At 46.8% G+C, this 20,531-nt stretch overlaps 1 protein-coding gene across 5 annotated transcripts in view; it reads left to right on the top strand.

Annotated features, from left to right (window-relative positions):
• The window catches only part of ATP2B4 (ATPase plasma membrane Ca2+ transporting 4), a 101,212-nt gene that overhangs the window by 11,097 nt on the left and 69,584 nt on the right, over nucleotides 1-20,531 (top strand). For 3 of the 5 annotated variants that reach the window (XM_055334246.1, XM_055334250.1, XM_055334248.1), the window contains one exon: nucleotides 13,499-13,870. The exons of the other annotated variants lie outside the window; for them this stretch is intronic. The gene's annotated coding sequence lies outside the window, so the exon portion shown is untranslated. Of the gene's footprint in view, nucleotides 1-13,498; nucleotides 13,871-20,531 lie in introns of those variants that run through there. 5 annotated transcript variants of the gene reach the window in all.

Here is a 20,531-nt window from a genome sequence, read left to right as displayed (position 1 = left end):
CTGGGAGAAGCAAAGTGATTGAGAGAGGAAGCAGAAGTCCTGGAAAGGGGTGGGCAGAGCATTCCTCCTGCCTGGGTATCCCTGGCCTTGCCCTTTTCACAGGGTGTGGCACCCCTGAGAGGTCAGAAGAAGCACCATCTCCACTTCTTCCTCAACCATGCTGAGTCTGCCACAGAGCTCTGATGTGGGAGCTAAGGGTTAGCAGGTCAAGGCTGCTATAATGTTATCAGCACAGGCTGCTTTTATTGCCAGAATCAATCTGTCATTCATTTGCTCGTTCATTTATTCACTTATTCACTCAACAAACATGAAGTGAGCACAAACCATATGCCAGGCACTATGTGAGGATTTGGGGAGAAGTCACATGCAGGATGCAGGGTGCCTATGAATCACCTAGTTTCAGCTCAGGGGCAGGTGTCCTAAGCCTGGACCACAGCAAGCCTGAATGGCACAGTGTTCCAGAGAACTGGAATTTGTTCCTAGAGAGCAGGGAAAGATAACCCCTGACCTCAGAAACATAAGGCCTAGACTCCATATGTAGTTGAGCTGAGAAGGGCTCTAGAGACAATTGCAGGGCAGCCCTGTGTCCCCAGTGAACCTGTGGCCAGATGGTGAAGGATGTGCCCTTGTCCTTTGCCAGAGGAAGGCTTCTCCTGGTCCAAGACATGTTGCTTAAGCTGGGTGTCCATCTAGCCTGGTATATCCAGTCCTTAGGCTGCCCCCATCCTCCCGTGTTGTCTGACTTTGCACCACCCTGCTTACATCCTGGAGCCTCTGAGCCTAGTGGGGCTGAGCCATTGCTGGGCTGCCCAGAAAGGTTCTGAATGAAACCTTGGAATGAAAAACTGAATTTCCCAGAGAAACGCTCCAGTTTCTCCTCCAACCCTCACTTCTCATTTCAGCCCCTCTACTCTGATTTCCAGAGACAGTGTGGTATCACAGGATCACAGAGTGGATGTAGATTTGGTTGGAACATATGATGCAGATCTTTATTGAACTTCAGTGCTCCCATCTATAATGTGTAGATGCTACCACCTTTCCTGATCCATCCTAGGGAGTGGTGTGATGGACAAATGAACTATGGTAAGCAAAATCATTGCATAAACACTAAAGGGCTAGGGACATATAAATGCTAAGTAAGCATGAGGCTTCTTACTCTAGGGCTGCTTCTCATTCCCCACTGCTCATTTCTTTCTTTCTTTCTTTTTTTTTTTTTTAAGATTTTATGTATTCTTTTAAAGAGAGAGAGAGAGAGAGTACATGCAGGGGGAGGGGCAGAGGGAGAGAGAGAGAATCCTAAGCAGATTCTGCGCTGAGCACAGAACCTGATACAGGGCTTGATTTCAGAACCCTGAGATCAAGAGTCAGATGCTCAACCAGCTGAGCCACCCAGGTGCCCCCCGCTGCTCATTTCTGTTCCTTCTCTCTGCTGCCTAGCCCCTCAACCCCACTATGTAGCATACCCTTCTCTGTTGTCTCACTGCTCACTCTAGATGCTGCTTTTCTTGGGCCCTCCCTCCTCATCTAGATGAAGATGCGACATGTGTTGCATCTTAAATAATAGTGACAGTAGTAGAAATGACAATCTGACCTACCATTCGTTAATTATGTGCTAGGTACTAGGATTGTCGCATTTAATATTCGCAATAGGCAATCAAGTCTTTATTTTACAGATTAATGAAGGTACTCATATAGCATAAGACTGAGGTCCAACCCTAGTCTAAAACACATATAGATTTCCTCTCTCCTTTGCCAGAGTGACTGACTGGTTGACAAGAACATGGAGAGACTTTACAGCATTTATGGAATGTCAACTAAATGTCAACTGCTTTCACATTATGTCACAACAACCACCTTTTGAGACAGGTACAGGATTCATCTTCGAGATCATCTGATTACAAAACAGAAAAAAAAAGAAACGGTGAGGGGCTTTATTAGAAGTTTACAGAGAAGTACTACAGACCTGAGTAGGGGAGAGTGCAACCCCTGGGTGGACCGTGCTTTCACTCTACAGCTGTGTACACTCCCTTCTCCTCTGCTCTCTTGTCCACATGCATAGCATCCATCGTGGTTAATGCAAGCAGTGGGTTCAGCCTCCAAATCCATATGACCTTCCTGCTTAGCTCTCCAAGTAGATTAACTGAGTCTCAGTCCAAAGAGATGCCAAGAGATGCTGATTCCAGCTTAGGTCCTGTGTCCAGCCCTGCTCCAATTATCTGTGGCCTGCTGGAGGGAAGTGGGAACCAAGCAAACATGGCCACCCAGGGCTCTTTTTTCAACAGGTGCTACAGGAAGGAGCAGAGGTTTCTAGAGAGGGGCATTCCTAAGGGGGCATTCCTTAACCTTACATAGTGGATTCAAACCCAAATACGCTCTTCGTCACACCAAACTGTCTTCACAATAGGGTAGAGATGATGCCCTGGTTTCAGCCTCTAAATAGAGAGCATGTGAGTTGTCCCAGAATCTGTGGTTTCAGCTAGGAGGCTTGGAAAAATAAGATTAGCATTTGCGAACCCTGCTATATGCTAGACATTGCATATACATTATTTTTTTAAGGTTTTATTTTTGGGGCACCTGGGTGGCTCAGTTGGCTAAGTGTCTGACTCTTTATTTCAGCTCAGGTCTTGATATCAGGGTTGTGAGTTCAAGCCCTGTGTTGGGCTGTCTGCTGGGAATGGAGCCTACTTAAGAAAAAAAAAAAAAAAGAAAAAGAAAAGAAAAGAAAAAGAAAACCCGATGTGGGGCTTGAACTAATAACCTCAAGATCAAGGGTTGCATGCTCTACTGACTGAGCCAGTGAGGTCCTCCCTCCCCTTTTTGCATGTACATTGTTTTTAATCCTTACAGCACTACTGTACCATGTTATTGTCCTAATTTTACAGATAAGAAAGCTAACACCCAGTGAGTTAAGTAGCTTGCCCAGAGATCTTCTGGCTGGTTAAGGTTGGGCTGGTCTTTGACCCAGGCCTCTCTGACATCAGAACTCATGTCTTTCTATCATGCAACACTGCCTCACACAAAAAAGGACTGTTTTCCTTTGATTCTTCTGGAATGTACACTCCATGAGGGCAAGGTTCCTTAGGTTCTTTGTTCATTGATGTATCCTAGGCAGCTAGAATAATACCTGGCACACAGTAAGTACTCAGTAGAAAGTTGTTGAGTGGATTTTCCTTTGGTATCTTCTATACTCCTGGGCTTCCCATGGTCAGAGGAAAGAAGGGTAATATTCTAACCCGTGGAGAATGACCTGTTAGGTGTGCCTCTGATCCCTACTCAACTCCCACAGTCCACTTTGATGGGGAACATTAGGAGCAGTCCCTCAGTGTGGAGGAGCCCAAAGGAAAGTATGGTCCTAGGACTATCTATGATGCCTGGCTGGTACACCTGACCTAAGACGCTTAGTCCTGTGAGGCGAAGAGGGGAAAGGTTGATTTCCTGAAACTGGAAAACCTATTTCCTGGAACAATGAATGCCAAGTTCCTCCATCACTAGAGAAAAGAATACTAATTTCCATTAGGTTTCTAGCCACAGGGGTCAGAGTTTACCAAATCCTGGATCTCTTCCCATGCCTTTCTCTATAGCAATGCTCTGTGTTCTTGGTCACCCCATCAGCATTCCTAGTCCCGGCAGCACGAGTATAAGGATTTGGGAATGTCCGGTGGAACTGGGTTCAAGTGTGCCTGGGCAATCATGTGACCATGGACAAATTATTTGACCTTCTGGACTCAATTTTCTTATGTTCCAAGCTGCTGGCACATAAAGTTTTTTTTTTTTTTTTTTAATTCATGAGAGACACACAGAGAGAGAGGCAGAGACATGGCAGGGGGAGAAGTAGGCTTCCCTCAGGGAGCCCGATGTGGGACTTGATCCTGGGACCCCAGGACCATGCCCTGAGCTGAAGGCAAAGGCTCAAGCACTGAGCCACCCAGGCATCCTGCTGCTGGCACATCGTAGGTGTTCACCAAATTAAAATTTTTCCTCTTCCAACCCTTCGTTTCTCTTTTTTCTCCATGGATCCTGCCATGAGCCTGCCTACCTGCTCCCTGCTAATCTTTGGGCTCAGTACATTTATAGAAGGGTAATAGCCCATTATCCCCCATTAGCCAAAAGGCCCAGAGGCCCCAACTTCCTGCAACCCTCTACCAAGAGGCCCATAGAAGCCAAATGGGTTCCATCATTTCCCATGACAGGTTACCCTCTGGGTGCCAGTTCCAGGGTTGTGCTTGATATTTGTGCAACCACAGTCCTGGAAAGTAAGACAATCTTACCTTGTTTGCTCCTGCCCTGCATTCTTCCCCTGGAAGTAGATGCTGTAAGAGCCGGTGCTGGGAAGTCTCTTGTCGATGGAGGGAGCCAGGCTGGGTCACAATGCTCTCTTTGCTTGTAGAAGCCATGACCCAAGGATACCATTACTCCTTGCTCACCCAGGTCAGCACTCAGCTGCCACTTGGACTTGAACAGGCCACTTGAGAAACAGGCAGGAAAGTCCCAGTCTGGGAGCCCCTCATTTCTTCCCAGCACATACCCACACAGAAACTTCAGCTGGTAAGGGGTGGCAGCTGGGCCAAGGTAACACATAAAGCAGAATTTGCCTTCCCTGAGCTAGAAGGGGCTTGGCACCAAGTGGCTGGGTTGGGTTCCAGTTCCTGTTTCTGCTTCCTATGGATCACTTAAGTGTTCCAGGCCCTCTGGGAGTGGGGGACATTCTCTGATTCCCTCCCAGTTTCTCAAGGATGGCATCCACTAATGGGAGATGCTTTCAGAGGAAATGAGGGTGTGAATTTTAGCTCAGAGTTCATGTGACCCATGGCAATGTGGTTGCCAGGCTGCGTCAGCTTCTGGCCGCTTCTGGCTACAGCGTCAACCGAGCCCACTCACAGCCTGTGAGCTGCTTGGAAGGAGGGGTGGTGCCTTAGTCATCTCTGAACACCCTGTGTTTAGCACAGCCCTGGGTTCATAGGATGATCATTGCTAAATGTTGGATGGGTGGATGAATAACTGAATAAACAAATAGAATTTTTTCATCAAACTAGAGTTGAGATCATAGCAAAGTTTACCTTCTCCCTTCCCAGGGTACCATCCCTGTTCAACACTTCATCATCTGGTGCCTGCATGTGGCAGAGGCCTCCTACTGACAGGCAGGGGCCTCTAGAGGAATGAGGTCTAGATTAGAAGTTGGGACACCTGGGATTTGAACCATTCACGTTTGCTTTATTACTTTTGGGAAATCACTGAAAACTTTCTTTCCAGGCTTCAGTTTCTTCCTGTGTAACATGAGCAGTTTGACCTAAATGTACTTCAAGGATGTTTCAACTCTCAAATTCTCTGCCTTCTCGTAACCAAACAACCCTACTGATGAATGAGAACTAGTTACCAAATTTTTAAAATCTCAAAATTTCAAATTGAAATCCAAATTTCTTGCTTCGTCTCCAAAGTCAGAAGTGCTGACCCCACTGGCCCCACCTTTTTCTCATGGTGACGATTGGCAGGAGCTGAGGACCTGCTGCCGCATTCAAATGTTTGCCCAGTTCCTTCTCCCCCCCCCGTTACCTAATACTCAGCCTGCTTTCCTTAGTTTTGTGCCTGCCTTGTCCCCGAGGCATTCAAATTTGCAAACCTAGAATGGGAAAAATAAAACTTCTAGGTGTGGAGGCAAGGGCACCGAGGATGGGGTGACAGCCCTTCGAAGCAGCTCATCCTTAGCTGGGCTTAGAGGGCAGAGACTGGAAACAACTTCCCAGAAAGTGGGGTGATTGGTGCATGAACAGACACAATAGTCAGTGCCCCAGGAGGCTTAGCATAGGGATTCGGCACCCCAGAATTGTTGAGCCAAGCTGCATCTCCCCCTCTTTTATCTCCCTCCCTCCTCTTTACCTCCCTGCCCCTCCCAGGCCCTGGACCCATGCGGGGAGTATAACTCTGTATAACTGTGTTGGTATGACCCCATAGCCACCACTTCAAGGTGGGAGGAGGTCTGGGGCCCCATTACAGAATTTTCGCAATGGTGGTAATTCCCTCTTTGCTCCTTTCTGCTGTCCAACCTCCACGGGTGTCTTTGGCACAAGGCAGGACAGGGCATTAGAAGGCCAACTGCTCAAAAGCCACGTGAGACGATCCCGGATCACAGCTCTATTTGGATGAGTGGAGCGCACATTCTCCTGCTCACCAGCTCAGCTGGTCTCCTGCACCGTCGCTGTGAACAGCTACACCCCAGAGCTCCGGGGCTGGCCCAGTCCATGGTCCCAATCCCAAAGTACCTTGTCTAACTGGGAGCCAACTTGTGCCCCAGTTTAAGGCAAAGCTGTTTCCCAGTTGGCTCCTTAGTCACCCTGCCCAAGCCCCAGGCAATGGTGCCCGTTACCTTAACTAGAGAGAGCATCCCCTACTTACCCACTCACCAAATATTTTCTTCACGCTTTCTGGTTTGTATGCTTTTCTTTAGCTTGTTACTTTTAGTTTGGTCAATTATTCTGAGGTCTGGTCTAGTCTCGTGAGCGTGTGTGTGTGTGTGTGCGCGCGCGCGTGTGTTTTGTCCTTAAAAAATAGCCGTCTGTATTTCCTTTCCCTAACCAGGCATTAGTCACAGTCATCATGCCTCATTCGACACCTTTCCTATGGACATGACATGTCTAAACTCCAGTTTACATGACAATTAACGCTTGTCCCAGTCATTTTCAGAGATACTATGTGTTCGGACAGGCTTTCTTTTTCCAGTGTCCTTTAGTCCAAATGGTGGATATTGAGCAAAGTGGTTCTTTATGTTTTTACAGATCCTACCCCACCCCCAAATAAAAGGATTGCATAAAAATTGCTAACATTTACTGAGTGCTTACAATGTTTCAGGCACAACACCAGATGCTTAGACTGCATGACCTCCATTCCTCCTCAGGACAATCCTGGGAGGAAGGTGTTGTTTCTATTCTCCTTTTTCCCAGAGAAAAAAAACCAAAGCCCAGAGAGATAAAATATTTTATCCAAGGTCCCACAGCTACTAAGTGGGGAATGTGGAATTCAAACCATGCCTCTCAAATTCCAGAATCTGAGCTCTGTACTGCTTCCACACAAGATCATTCTAGAAAGTTTGGAAAATTCAGAAGAGCATAAAGGAAAAAATAAGATGTCCCTAAGTCCAGAGATAACTGTTAGCATTTTGGTGTACTCTCTAGTATTCTTTTCTTTTTTTTTTTAATTTTTATTTATTTATAATAGTCAGAGAGAGAGAGAGAGAGAGGGAGAGACACAGGCAGAGGGAGAAGCAGGCTCCATGGGCCCCGACGTGGGATTCGATCCCGGGTCCCAGGATCGTGCCCTGGGCCAAAGGCAGGCGCCAAACCGCTGAGCCACCCAGGGATCCCAGTATTCTTTTCTTTTTTAAAGATTTTATGTATTTATTCATGAGAGCCACAGAGAGAGGGGCAGGGACACAGGCAGAGGGAGAAGCAGGCTCCCCTCAGGAAGCCCCATGTGGGTCTCGATCCCAAGACCCCAGGATCATGACCTGAGCCAAAGGCAGATGCTCAACCGCTAAGCCACCCAGGTGCCCCCCTAGTATTCTTTTCTATCCATACATTTCTGAATATATACATTTTGAAAAATTGGAAACGTATTAGATATTGAAGTTTTTTTTTTAAGATTCTATTTTTTTAAGACTTTATCTTTAAGCAACCTCTACACCCACCTCGAGAGCTTGAACCCACAACCCCAAGGTCAAGAGTCACATGCTCCATCAACTGAGCCAGCCAGCCACCCCAAGTACTGTGGTTGGTTTGGGTTCTTTTTTTTTTTTTTTTTTTTTTTTATTTATTTACGATAGTCACACAGAGAGAGAGAGAGGGGCAGAGACACAGGCAGAGGGAGAAGCAGGCTCCATGCACCGGGAGCCCGACGTGGGACCCGATCCCGGGTCTCCAGGATCGCGCCCTGGGCCAAAGGCAGGCGCCAAACCGCTGCGCCACCCAGGGATCCCGTTGGTTTGGGTTCTAATCTTTTCCTACACAATCCTATCTGTATCGCGAGTATTTCCCTACATTGTGAGGAATTGGCCACAACTCAGTCTCAAACAGGGTCCAGGGAATCTAAAAAGGGCAGGCAACCAGAAGCAAAGGGTTGGTGTGATTTTAGAAGAGAAATAAAGATACGGATCCCCGCAGCCTTTTCCCCGAGAGTGGACAGTCTAGAGCCAGCCTGGGTGGGGCGCAGAAGTCTGAACCTGGGCTGAAGAGATCAGAGAAGGATCAGAGAAAGCTGGCAACTCTTGAATTGCCTTTGAGAAGTCCCCTCCCTCATACGTGTCTGGATCCCTCACGAAGGTACTGGCCAACTTATGTTTGAAGTGAGAGTTACAAATGCAAAGTGGCTTCTACACAGGCCAGGAGTTCTGGAAGAAGACACAGAACACTCTAAATCAAGCCCCTATAAACCTGTGAGTGGAATTACTCACTAAGGGCAGAGAGACGGGCTCTGCCTGGTGACGCTGTGCTCTCACGCTGGCCTCTGGTTGGAAAGAACCATGAGGCTTTCCTGCCGTCTTCTCTTAAATGTGTGTGTGTGAAAGAGGCTGGGTAGATTTTATCTGCAGCTATGTTTTTAAAGAAAAGAAACTTTGAAAAAATAAATCATCCAAGAACAGAGCAGGGAGGGGCAGAGGAAGAACAGGAGGCTGTCACCAGCCATAAGATAATGAGCAAATACAGGGCTGGGGGGCAAAGACCATATCTAGCTTATGTAACGGGACAGAGCTGATGCTTGCAGTAGGTAGCTCGACACACATTTGGAACGACAACCTGAATTGCTAGCCTCTGGAAGCTTGTACCAACTGCCCGTTATAAATTCAAGAGTGACGGACCCCTGGTGACAGATACAGTCTTATCCAAAGAATGTTGGCGCGTGCTCGGCGCAGGCTCCAGGGCTGAGATGGGAGGTTTTGGGTTCATCCATGAGCTCGTACCACCTCACTGTGTGACTCTAGGGAAGACTGTTACCATCTCTGCCCATGGTCTGTCTCCTGGCACACAGAGAGTTTCCATCCCTGCACCTTTCTCCTTCCGAGGCCATCTTAGGGAGATAGACGAGAAAAATGGAGAGAGATGCTTTGGGTTTCCGTTTTGAATGTAAGAAGAATCTTCATGATCTGTTGTTCTAGAACCTTCTGCAGCAACACAGGAAGAAAGCAGGGTGCTATCATTGTACATGTCACTTAACTGCTAAAGTGTAGCCTTTTCATTCTATTCAAAGTATCAGTTAGTAGAGTCCTAAATACCTTATAGGGTTATTACAAGAACCACAAGGGATAACGAATATGGGAGTACCTTGTATACTGTAGAGTGCCTATAAATGTGCAGATTATTATTTATGAAGGTTCTTGGATGAGGGAAACCCCTCCTCATTTGCCTGACTCCTCTGAGGTCTGGAAGGCCATTTCTCATTTCTCCCTCTTTTTTTTTTTTTTTTTTTTTGAAAATTACATGTCTTTTTTTTTTTTTAATTTTTATTTATTTATGATAGTCACAGAGAGAGAGAGAGAGAGGGGGGCAGAGACACAGGCAGAGGGAGAAGCAGGCTCCATGCACCGGGAGCCCGACATGGGATTCGATCCTGGGTCTCCAGGATCGTGCCCTGGGCCAAAGGCAGGCGCCAAACCGCTGCGCCACCCAGGGATCCCTCATTTCTCCCTCTTATATAAAATTTGAGCCCTCATCGCTTCTCAGCCTTTTGGCTAAGATCAAGTGTAAAATTTGAGCCCTCTTCCATGCATTCAGTTGATTTTCTCTGTGGCTGTAGATGAGAGTCACACCAGCCAGTGTGACCGCGTTGCTCAAGGCAGGTGGAAAATCTGGGACTCTCAAGGCATTAAAAAGAGCCCCTTGATTGAATTCTTCTCTTGACCATGCCACTAGCTAACAGCATGACCTTGAGCAAACTCCTTAACCTCTGAGGTCAGTTTCCTCATTTGTTATTTGTTCCTAATCACAAAGGACCCTTACAATAACCAGGGGGAGAGTATGGAATCTGCATAGAAGTGTTTGAGAAGTCAGAAGCACTCTCCCTATGTGAACGTGCATCCTCAGAGCTCAGAGGTGTTTGTGAGGAGGCTGAGCTGAGCCAGTAATTGATTAGGACTTAGAAGTCCTAGAATCCTATCATGTCAGCGCCGAAGGAGCCACAACTCCAGCCCCTCAATTTTACAAGAGAACTAAGGCCACGCAAAGCAAGAGGTTCCTGCTTGTGCTCTGACCAGGCCAGGCTCTATTCTAGGGCTCAGGTTCCCCATAGGCACCGTGGGGTACCCTGCAGTTTACCTCCCTGTCATATTGTCGCCGCAGGGTGAGGACTGAGACATCACTCTGTATATGCTGCAATAGCCCGCGTCCGAGCAGCTGGGCTTTTACCTGGCCCTGCCCTTCCAGCGGGATAGAACAGTGCCTTTCAAGCTGACATCCCTGAATCACCTCGGTTTTCGTCCCTGCCCTCGGACATCGTGCAAGCATTGGTCAACATTTAGGGAGCCTGCCCTGCAGGGCAAAGTGCGGAGCCGGGCCTGTTCCCAGAGGCCAGGGCTGCCAGGGCTGCTCAGCACGGGGCTCTCCAGAAGAAACCCTGCTGAGCAGTCGGCTGAGCCACTGAAACCACAGGGCGTTGCTCTTGGGGTGTGAGGCAGGCCAGGTGAAGAGAAGGGTGGGGTGAGAACTGGCTGGCTTCCCCACGGTGTCCCCAAGGCTGAAGGGTGGGGATTCCTCCCCAGGGTGTGGCACGAGGAAGACAGGGTCCTGGGGGAGGGGGCGGGGCACAGTGAGTCACTGCCCCTCTGTGAGCCATCGCTAGCTGGCCAGGGTGGAGCCGCCCACCTTCTTGGGGGGCTTTGGTGTCCAGCCAGACTTGGAAAGGGCTGAAGCGTTAGTACCCCAGCTGCTCCCAGGCCGGCGGAGCTGGGCTGCAGCGGAGCTGGCCAACGCGGAGCTGGCCAACACGTCACAAGTGCCCAGCCCCGGGCAAGGGCGGGGGGGGACCGCAGGGCGCACAGGGCCTAGAAGTCCTAGAATCCTATCATGTCAGCGCTGGAAGGAGCCACAGGGCTTACAGGTGTGGGGCTCTGCCTGTCTGCTCACCAGGACGAGGCCACTGCGTGGGAGGCCGAGTGGGTTGTGGTGGGAGGAGGCTGGGCAGCTGGTCCCCCTCCAGAGACCTGGGCCCAGAGCACCCTGGCTGGGTGTGGTTGGCACCAGCTGTAGGACCCAAGAAGTCTCAGTGGGAAGGGGTTGGCACTCTCCCCAGACTGTTTCACTTTGCATCCAAGAGGAGAAGCCCTCATGGGCCTGGGCCTCCATTCGCTAATTCCCTGAGTCTTCCTCCTTTATGAAATGATACCTCTCTTTCACCTCTCCCAACCCAAAGCTGGCGACCAGGTCACTGTGGCCTTCTCTGTCCCACCTTCCTTCTGTGTGCTCCCTTCTGGCTCTCAGCCCCTGTGCCCTGTTTCCCTTTACTCCCATCTCCACCCCACCACCCTTATCCCCACCTGCACCCCCCCCCCCGCCAGAATTAGAATTTCTAAGTTGATTTTTACTTTCATATTAGGCTCATATGGTCCAATACTGACTACGTTGTTCAAGGACATTTTTAGACCATGAAACTGACAATAGAAGTTCTCATCTAAAACAGTCTTACTAAGTTTTGGTAGATCCATGGCTATCTTTGATTGTGAAGATTAAAAAATGTTGCAGACAGATATAGTGGAAACGTATTTTTCTTCTCATCTCTAGCTTGCTTTATTTCTCAGGCACACGAAATTGAATATTTATGATAGATTTTCTTCACTGGTTTACGCATATCTCTCTTCACTACTTATTTATATAGGTTATTTATGTATTTTAATAACCTAACGAAGATACCTGAACCCATCACCTAGGCCAAAAATAAGATCTATATCATAACTTGCATCCACCTATGTGCCCCTAATATCCCATGGCCCCACCTTGTCACCCATTCCGACCAATATCCTGAATTCTGTGTTTACCATTCTCTTGATAAATGTATGTATGCCTAAGCAAATATAGTACTTAGTTTTGCTTTATATTCTTTATTAAAAGGATATGTTGTATACAGTCTTCTGGGGCTTGTTTATTTTCATTCAGTATTGTTATACTAAGACTTATCCCTGTTGAATGTGACTGAAGTTCATTCATTTTCACTGCTATATAATATTCTATGGGTGAAGGCATCACCCTGTTTCACTGTTATAAACAGTACTGCAGCAACATTCCTATTTATATCTTCTGGTACATGTGTGCAAGTCTCTCCTGAGTATAGATCTCAGAAGGGAATTGCTAGGTCTTGGTATATGAATATTCAGCCTTACAAGATAATAGCAGGTTGTTTCCTGATATGTTTGTAGTAGTTCTGCCCCTACCAGTGAAGTATAAGAGCTACTATTATTCCATGTCCTCTCAAGTACTTGGTATCATCAGATTTTTAAATTTTTGCCAAATGAGTGGTGTAAATAATGTCTCTTAGTGGTCTTGATTTGCAGTTCTTTGATGACCAATGAAGCTGAGCAACATAAATAACACTGCATAGATCAGACCCACAGAAATTGCAGATATTGGAGTTATTAGGTATAGAAAATAGGAGCACCTTGCTGCCTCAGTTGGTGAGGTGTGTGACTCTTGATCTTGGGGCTGAGTTGGAGCCCCACATTGGGAGTAGAGACTACTTAAAAATAAAATCTTTAAAAACATAAAGTGAAAAAAAATATTTTTAAAATATGTTATCAGAGGGGCTCCTGAGTGGCTCAGCCAGTTGAGTGTCTGACTCTTGGTTTTGGCTCAGGTCATGATGGAGGGTCCTGAGATCAAGCCGCATGTTGGGCTTTGCACTGATCTCTGCTTGGATTCTCTGTCTCCCTCTTCCCCTCCCCCCATGCTCATGCACGCACTGTCTCTCTCTCTAATATAAATAAATAAATCTTTAAAAATATGTTATAAGAAATAAGAGGGTACTGAAAGAATGATGGACAAGAAACTCAACTGACCAGGCAGGTATCCAAGAGAACTAATAGAAATGAAAAAATAGTAGAAGTAGAAGAAACTTAAATTCAATGAATAGTTTAAAAAATAATATATTACAGCTGATGGTAAAGCTAGTGAATTGGAAGATATTTCTGAAGGAATTATATAGATGATGGAAAAGAAGATGGAATATGTGGAAGAGGTATAAAGGCAGGAAAATAGAGTACATGTTGACAAACTTTTTCTGTAAAGATCCAAGGAGTAAATATTTTAGGCTTTGAAGCCCATACGGCCTCTGTAATAACTACTCAGCTCTGCTGTTGTAGTGTGGAAGCAGCCCATAGTCAATATGTAAATGAATGGGTATGGCTAGATGCTAATTAAACTTCCTTTACAAAAACAGGCAGCAGGCCAGATTTGGACCCTGTGTTATAGATTGCCTATGCTTGGAACAGAATAAGAAGATCTCAGTACACCTTTAATTAATGTTCCAGGAGGAAATAATGGAGAAAATAGGAATATGACAAGATTTGAAGAAGCAGTGGTCAAGAATCATTGAAGTACAATCATTATACCTAATGAATCCCAAGAAGAATAAGTAAAATTCACCCCTAGACACATCAGAATGAAACTACAGAACACCAAGGATAAATTATTTTAAGAGTAAACCCAGAAGGTAAATTGCTTTCCAGGAATGACATTTAGACTGACAACTAATTTCTCAACCTCAAGCATTAAGAGCCAGAAGACACTTGGAATAATATCCGCAAAGCACTGAGAAGATAACTGCTAATGCAGGATTCTACCATCAATGACAGTCTTCCAAGAATGAGGGCAAATAAAGGCCTTGGTGTATAAATTGAAAGGTGAGTAATTGGAGTTCAGGTGATCTAAGGTCCATGTGTTGTTTGGGAAGAGGTTAAAGATATTGGTCATTGAGAATTTTTAAGTTAAATATACATGTTAAAATATATATATATATTACATATATATTTTTTATATTATTATTATATATATTAATATATATTTTATATTATATATATTTATATATATATATATACATGTTAGTATTTCTAGGCTAACACTAAAAAACTAGGAATAATGTAACTTCAAACTAAGAAAATGGGAAAAAAGAAAAGGAAACATGAATGAAGACCATAGAAAATGTAGCCATTAAAAAATATTTAAGATTGTGATCTAGAAAAAATAATAACTATTGCCACTTATTGAGTAGCTACCACGGAGTCATTTTGATTCGTTAACATTCATAATTTCATGTGATATGCGTACGAGTACCATGCAAAAAGAAGGCATAAAAATTATAGTTTCCATTATCACTGCATCTTTGTGCTCAAAGTCTGGAACTCAGTAGAAACTCATTTGTTAAAAAAAAAGAAAAGAAAAAAGAAACTCATTTGTTAAAGAATGAATGAAAAAGAAGTGAGCGTTGATGCTATATAAAGATGAGCAAACTGTGGGATCCCTGGGTGGCTCAGCCGTTTAGCGCCTGTCTTGGGCCCAGGGCATGATCCTGGAGTCCCAGGATCGAGTCCCACATTGGGCTCTCTGCATGGAGCCTGCTTCTCCCTCTGCCTGTGTCTCTGCCTCTCTCTCTGTGTGTCTCTCATGAAGAAATAAATAAAATCTTTAAAAAAAAAAAAAAAAAGATGAGCAAACTGTTTCCTGAGAAACAGCATGCTGAAAGGAAAGACATCAACATGAATATGAAACTCACCTTCCCTACTTAGGAACTTTGTGGTATTGAACATAAAAATGCCCCTCAGTCTTTTTTTTTTTTTAAAGATGTATTTGTTTATTTTGGAGAAAGAGAGAGCAAATGTGCATGTACACACACAGTGGGAGAGCTCCACTGAGTGTGGAGCCGGACATGGGGCTGTTTGTGGGGCTCCATCCGGGGCTTCGTGCTGGGCTCAGTCACAACTCTGAGATTGTGACCTGAGCCGAAATCAAGAGACCGACACTTAACCCACTGAGCCACCCAGGCGCCCTGCCCCTCAGTCTTCTTATCTGGAAAAATGGTCATAGAATACTTGACACCAAATAATGCTCATTAAATGCTAGATGCTTGCTAAATGGTAGATTTGGAATTCAACCATAGCTACTTTCCCCTCTACTATGTAGTAGATTTTTCCTCTCTTCTCTAATGCTGCGGTATCATGTGATAGCTGAGAATAGGAGCTTCGGAATCCGGCAGACCCAAGTTCATGGCCCAGCTTGACTGCCAGTTAACTGTAGGATTTTAGGCCTCAGTTTCTTCGACTGTTGAGAGGAGATAATAGAAGCTATCACAAAAGAGGTTATAAGACTCGAAGAATGCATACCAATCCCTGGGGTGCTGGAGATCACAAATTAGGCCCCAATTTAATATAAGGGAAAGTAGGAGCTAATGAGTAGGCTCATAGGGAGCAGTAAGAGGAGAATGGTTTCTTTTTTTTTTTTAAATTTAAGATTTTATTTATTTATTCATGAACAACAGAGAGAGAGGCAGAGACCCAGGCAGAGGGAGAAGCAGGCTCCATGCAGCAAACCTGACATGGGACTCGATCCCGGGTCTCCAGGATCACAACCTGAACCAAAGGCAGACACTCAACCACTGAGCCACCCAGACGCCCCAAGGAGAATGGTTTCTAACACTGGACAAGAGATTAGTCTAAATGAGTTTAAGTCCCTTCCAACCATAATGTTCCTAATGCCAGGGAAATACTGTGTTATTTCCACACTCACTTTTTAGACTGGTGAGCAGGCCCCTCGTGGCTCTACACCCACGAGGTGAAATGGGCTGATTGATAAATTCCATAATAACCGCAGAATTATGTTTGAGTGCTTACTACGGGGCAGCACTGTGTGCCTTTTATGTGGATTATTTAATTATCTCAAAATCTCGCAAAACATTTTAAATGGGGTTAGCATGATGATCCCTAGTTTATCACTACCCAAACTGATAACCAGAGACAATAACTAACTTTCTCAAGGTCAGACAGGTAATGACAGTGGAACTGGGTTTTGGGTCTGTCTGCAGAGCCTGTGCTCTTGATCCCTGTGCCCTGAGAGACAAAGAGAAAATGAGCCCTCGTATCTGGAAAGCAAGGCGATGTTGTGGCAGAATACTATGTGGCCCTAGACAAGGTGCTTAGCCAGTTTTCCTCTCTGTAAAATGGGGGCAGTATTATCCATTTCCCAAGTTTGTGGGGAGGATCAAACAAAATAATATACAAGGCCCTCAAAAAGAGGAAGACCCTGTGTTTCTCTTGTGAGTCAGGAAGGCCTTAGATACACCTGCTCTCCGCAGATGCCTATGTGCTCTGAGCCAGTGATAGTGTGGTTTCGGGAGAGTAGGTGAAAGCCAGCGTATTCCCTTCTGTTTGAAAAGAGAACGGTCCATCACCCTCAGTGCCCTCCCACCACGGCCTGTACTGCCCTCCTATACACACACACACGGAGCACGGTGTCCAGAGAGCCCAGTCTATTACCCCCTTTGGCCTTACCACTTGGCCTTGCCAGGTCACCTGTTGTGTTGGGCCAGGCCGTCCGTGGGCTCCTGGCTCCGGATGTGTCAGAGGCCACTGTCTGGGATAACTGGCCTCTGTGCCACTGGGGCTCCACCTCCATTACCAAGATGGGCCTGAGCTCCTGGTGGCAGCCGCAACCAGACTCCACAGTACTGAACTTCATTCTGCTCCTCCCTTCCGCCTTTCTCACCTGCCTACATACACCAGCACTGTTCCATTTGCTTTCCTGTCTTTTTTTTTGTGTGTGTGTGTGTGTAATTTTACTGTGGTAAAATAGAACATGAAATTTAACCTTTTAACCATTTTTTAAAAATTTTTATTTATTTATGATAGTCACAGAGAGAGAGAGAGAGAGGCAGAGACACAGGCAGAGGGAGAAGCAGGCTCCATGCGCCGGGAGCCCGACGTGGGATTCGATCCCGGGTCTCCAGGATCGCGCCCTGGACCAAAGGCAGGCGCCAAACCGCTGCGCCACCCAGGGATCCCCCCTTTTAACCATGTTTAGGTGAACAATTAACTGGTATTTTTTTTTTTTACAATTAAGTGGTATTAATTACATTCACACTGCTGTGCAGCCATCACCACCATCCATTCCCAGAACTGTGTCATCATCCCAAACAGAAATTCTGCACCTGTTGAATGTAGCATCCCAGGGTGCCTGGGTGGCTCAGTCAGTTAAGTGTCTGACTTGATTTAGGCTCAGGTCATGGTCTCAGGGTCATGAGATTGGGCTGAGACTAAGTGTGGAGCCTGCTTAAGATTCTCTCTCTCTCTCTCTCCATCTCCCTTTGGCCCTCCCTACTCTCCTTCTTAAAAAAAAAAAAAATAGCACCCCACCTTCTTTCCCCAGCCTCTGGCAACCCTCTACTCTACTTCCTACTTCTGAATTTGGGCCTAGAGTAGGCACTTCATCTAAATGGAATCCTACAATATTTGTCCTTTAGGGTCTGGCTTCTTTTCTCTGAACATAATATCCTCAAGATCCATCCATGCTGTGGCAGGTGTCAGAATTTCCTTGCCTTTTAAGGCTGAATAATATTTCACTGTCTGGATAGACCACGTTCGGTGTATCCATCCATCCGTTGATGGACGCTGTCTTGAATCAAACCTCCTCGTGTATATCATAGTTTGCAGTAATATGGAGAGAACAGTCTCCTGGAAGCAGGAAACTGAGGAGGTGGCGGTGAGTGCGGGGAGGGTGCAGAGCAGTGTGCTGTTTGTAAGCTCTGGTCTGGAGCCTCTTCTGGGGCTTCACCCTTCCCAAGGTCTGTCTTCTCAACAGATAATGTGAGTGACATCCCCTGAACCTGGATGTGCTAGCTGGAGAGGAGAGCAGGGATTAATTGGGGCTAAGACTTTGCCTTGGGCTGCTTTCCTGGGGACAGAAACTGCTGTTACCCCGGGCGTGCTCTGCTCTCGGGATTGTAGGCCAAAGGTCTGTTTGTGGAGCAGTTTTTGTGTGTTCTACGCTTATATTTTTTGAGTATTTGTGTATTTCTCCCCCTCACCAATCTGTCATTTCTGGTGTCCTGCTTGGCTTGATGCACTTCAGGATTTCTGTAGGCCCTGTACTAGAACTCTGGGGCTTCCTCTGCTTATTTGTTTGTTTTAAGACTGTATTTGAGAGAGAGAGAGAGAGAGAGAGAGAGAGAGAGAGAGAGAAAGCGTAAGTGGAGGGAGAGGGAGAAGCAGACCCCCCGCCCCGCCTGCTGAGCAGGGAGCCTGATGCACGGCTCCATCCCAGGACCCTGAGATCATGACCTGAGCTGAAGGCAGGTACTTAACTGACTGAGCCACCTGGGTGCCCCTGGGGGCTTCTTAGCACAGGCATGTCCTGTCTTATTTAGTGAGACTTCGAGGTCTGCTAGTTCCCTTTAGGAAGGCCCCCTTCCTTCTTCCTTCCTTCCTTCCTTCCTCTTCCTTCCTTCCTTCCTTCCCTGAAGCTTCCTTACCCTCTTCTGTTCTCCTTTCTGTTGTCCCCCTTTTCTAGTCCTTTGGTGCACCACCAGCTGTGCTGCCTCTGTCTGGACCGCAGTCTATACCCCCAAGGTGTCCACAGGCTAAGAGGATGACACACACTGGCATCATGCATACCTTCAGTGTGTCTCACAGGTACCTCCGGGAGGAAGTAGAAGAACCTATATTAAGCCTCTGAGTTCATCAGGACAGGAATCCCCCAGCTCCAGTGTCCTGGGTGGGGCCTCACATTACCTGATGGTTGACTAGAGGCTGCTTTCCGGTTCTGATTCCTCTACCTTTGCCTGCTGTGTAGGACTGTGCAGCATGTAGTATGTCTTAGCTTCTTTCTGGCTCTTCCTGTGGTTGCATGGCCCTCACTGAGTCACATCCCCTTTAAGACCATGTGTTATAAAATTGGTAGAAAGTATAATATCATCAGTCCTGTCTACCTTAAAAGGCTGTCCCAAAGATCACACAGAGTGCTTTGAAACAGTGAGGCGTTACCCGGATGTGAGTTCTTACCACGAGCTTCTTTGACTGTCATGAACTTTTCTGCCTTTCTGCTCAGTCTTGCTGACACCACGTAACAAGGAACCTCAGGCAGACCATTCCCCAGAAGGAGCTGCAAAAGTTGGAGATTCTGCAGAAGTCCATGGGTGGGGAGGACCAATGTATTCCTGGTGCATAGAGCCCAAGAGCCAGACCCAGGACTGGGAAGCATAGGAATGAGGGAGCCGGAGGCACTGGGAGACTCTGAGCGAGAAGCAAGCCTCCTGGGTTGGCTTCCGTGGCTCAATAGCTTCTTAATGCAAAGTCCGTGAGCCTTTGTACGTAAAAGTAGTGGCAATCCTCTTAGCTTTCATCAGAGTTGGGCTATTCTCATTATCCTTGGCTTTCAGCTGAGAATTCCAAGGCCCAGGAGAAATGGATTTGGAGGAGGGGCCTCGGAGGAAAAGGCTGCTTGGGAAGAGCTGTTATGGGAGAGCCCATGAGCTGAGAGGGCAGCTCTGGCCTGCAGGCAGAGCTCCGGGAGGGACTGGGGCCATGGGGCTGCCAGCTGTGGTACCTCAGCTCCTCTGGTGCATCCCCTGGTCAAACTGGATTCACTTCTGGTTTTCTTCCTTAGATATTTCTTAGGGCCTGGGGATCCCAGGCCATGTTCCAGGTTGACAGCTAAGTGCAGCTAGCAGCCTAAGGCACATTTATAAAGATGTTCAAAAGATGCCCCCATCAGATGGGTACAGCCTCTTAGGTGTATGACCTACCCGGCAAAACTTACACTGTTTCACTCCCAGCCATCTCCTTACCTGGTATCCATGTCCAGAGTGCACTCTGCACAGCTGGAAAGCCCTAAGAAAGCTCCCCTTTGCTCCTGGTGTGGGCCTGAGCCCACCAGGGAAAGTCCATACTGTGAGTGAACTCTTCCTGGAAGCAGCCTGATGGCTGCAAGACAGCCTGCGGGGCAGAGCCTGGGGGTGTTGGACACACGCAGGGGAACAGGTAAGGGAGAGATCTCCACCCTTCATTTGGCATCTGATAACAGATTTCTTGGCCTCCTTGGCCTCTGCCTGTATTCTACTTTTCTATTGTCGATCGCATAGCCTTTTTGTCCCAATGCCTAGCACCGTGCTTGACTCATCTGTGCTTTGCTATCAAGTGAGGGGGTTTGTATTCTATTTTCCTTAAATTAAAGTTCCCTTCATGACTGTGATTCTGGGATTCTATGAGATGCCTGATACAGTTGGTAGGGTCTGCTCCCCGAAAAGGCCAGGAACTTACTGGCAAGTGCAACTGCCAGTGATGCAATTGGGATTAGGTCTAGCCTGCCTCCTAGTTTGTGGTCCGTCAACCCCCGGCCCCACTCTGCTTTGAGAAGGTGGCAGAGCACACGTGGCACTTAACCTACAGAGGTGCCATGATCACTGCTTCTGGGTGTGGCAGAGTCACCAAGCAGCTCCTTACCATGTCCCCAGGAGGAGCCAAGCAGGCACCAGCTCTGGAGGAGACATCCAAGGGGTTCTCGTGCAACGCAGATCGC

The sequence above is a fragment of the Nyctereutes procyonoides genome, unplaced genomic scaffold, assembly GCF_905146905.1.
Source record: "Nyctereutes procyonoides isolate TBG_1078 unplaced genomic scaffold, NYPRO_anot_genome, whole genome shotgun sequence".
Taxonomy (NCBI): domain Eukaryota; kingdom Metazoa; phylum Chordata; class Mammalia; order Carnivora; family Canidae; genus Nyctereutes; species Nyctereutes procyonoides.
The sequence above is the reverse complement of the archived record's forward strand: the minus strand, read 5'-3'. Positions and strand labels throughout refer to the sequence as shown.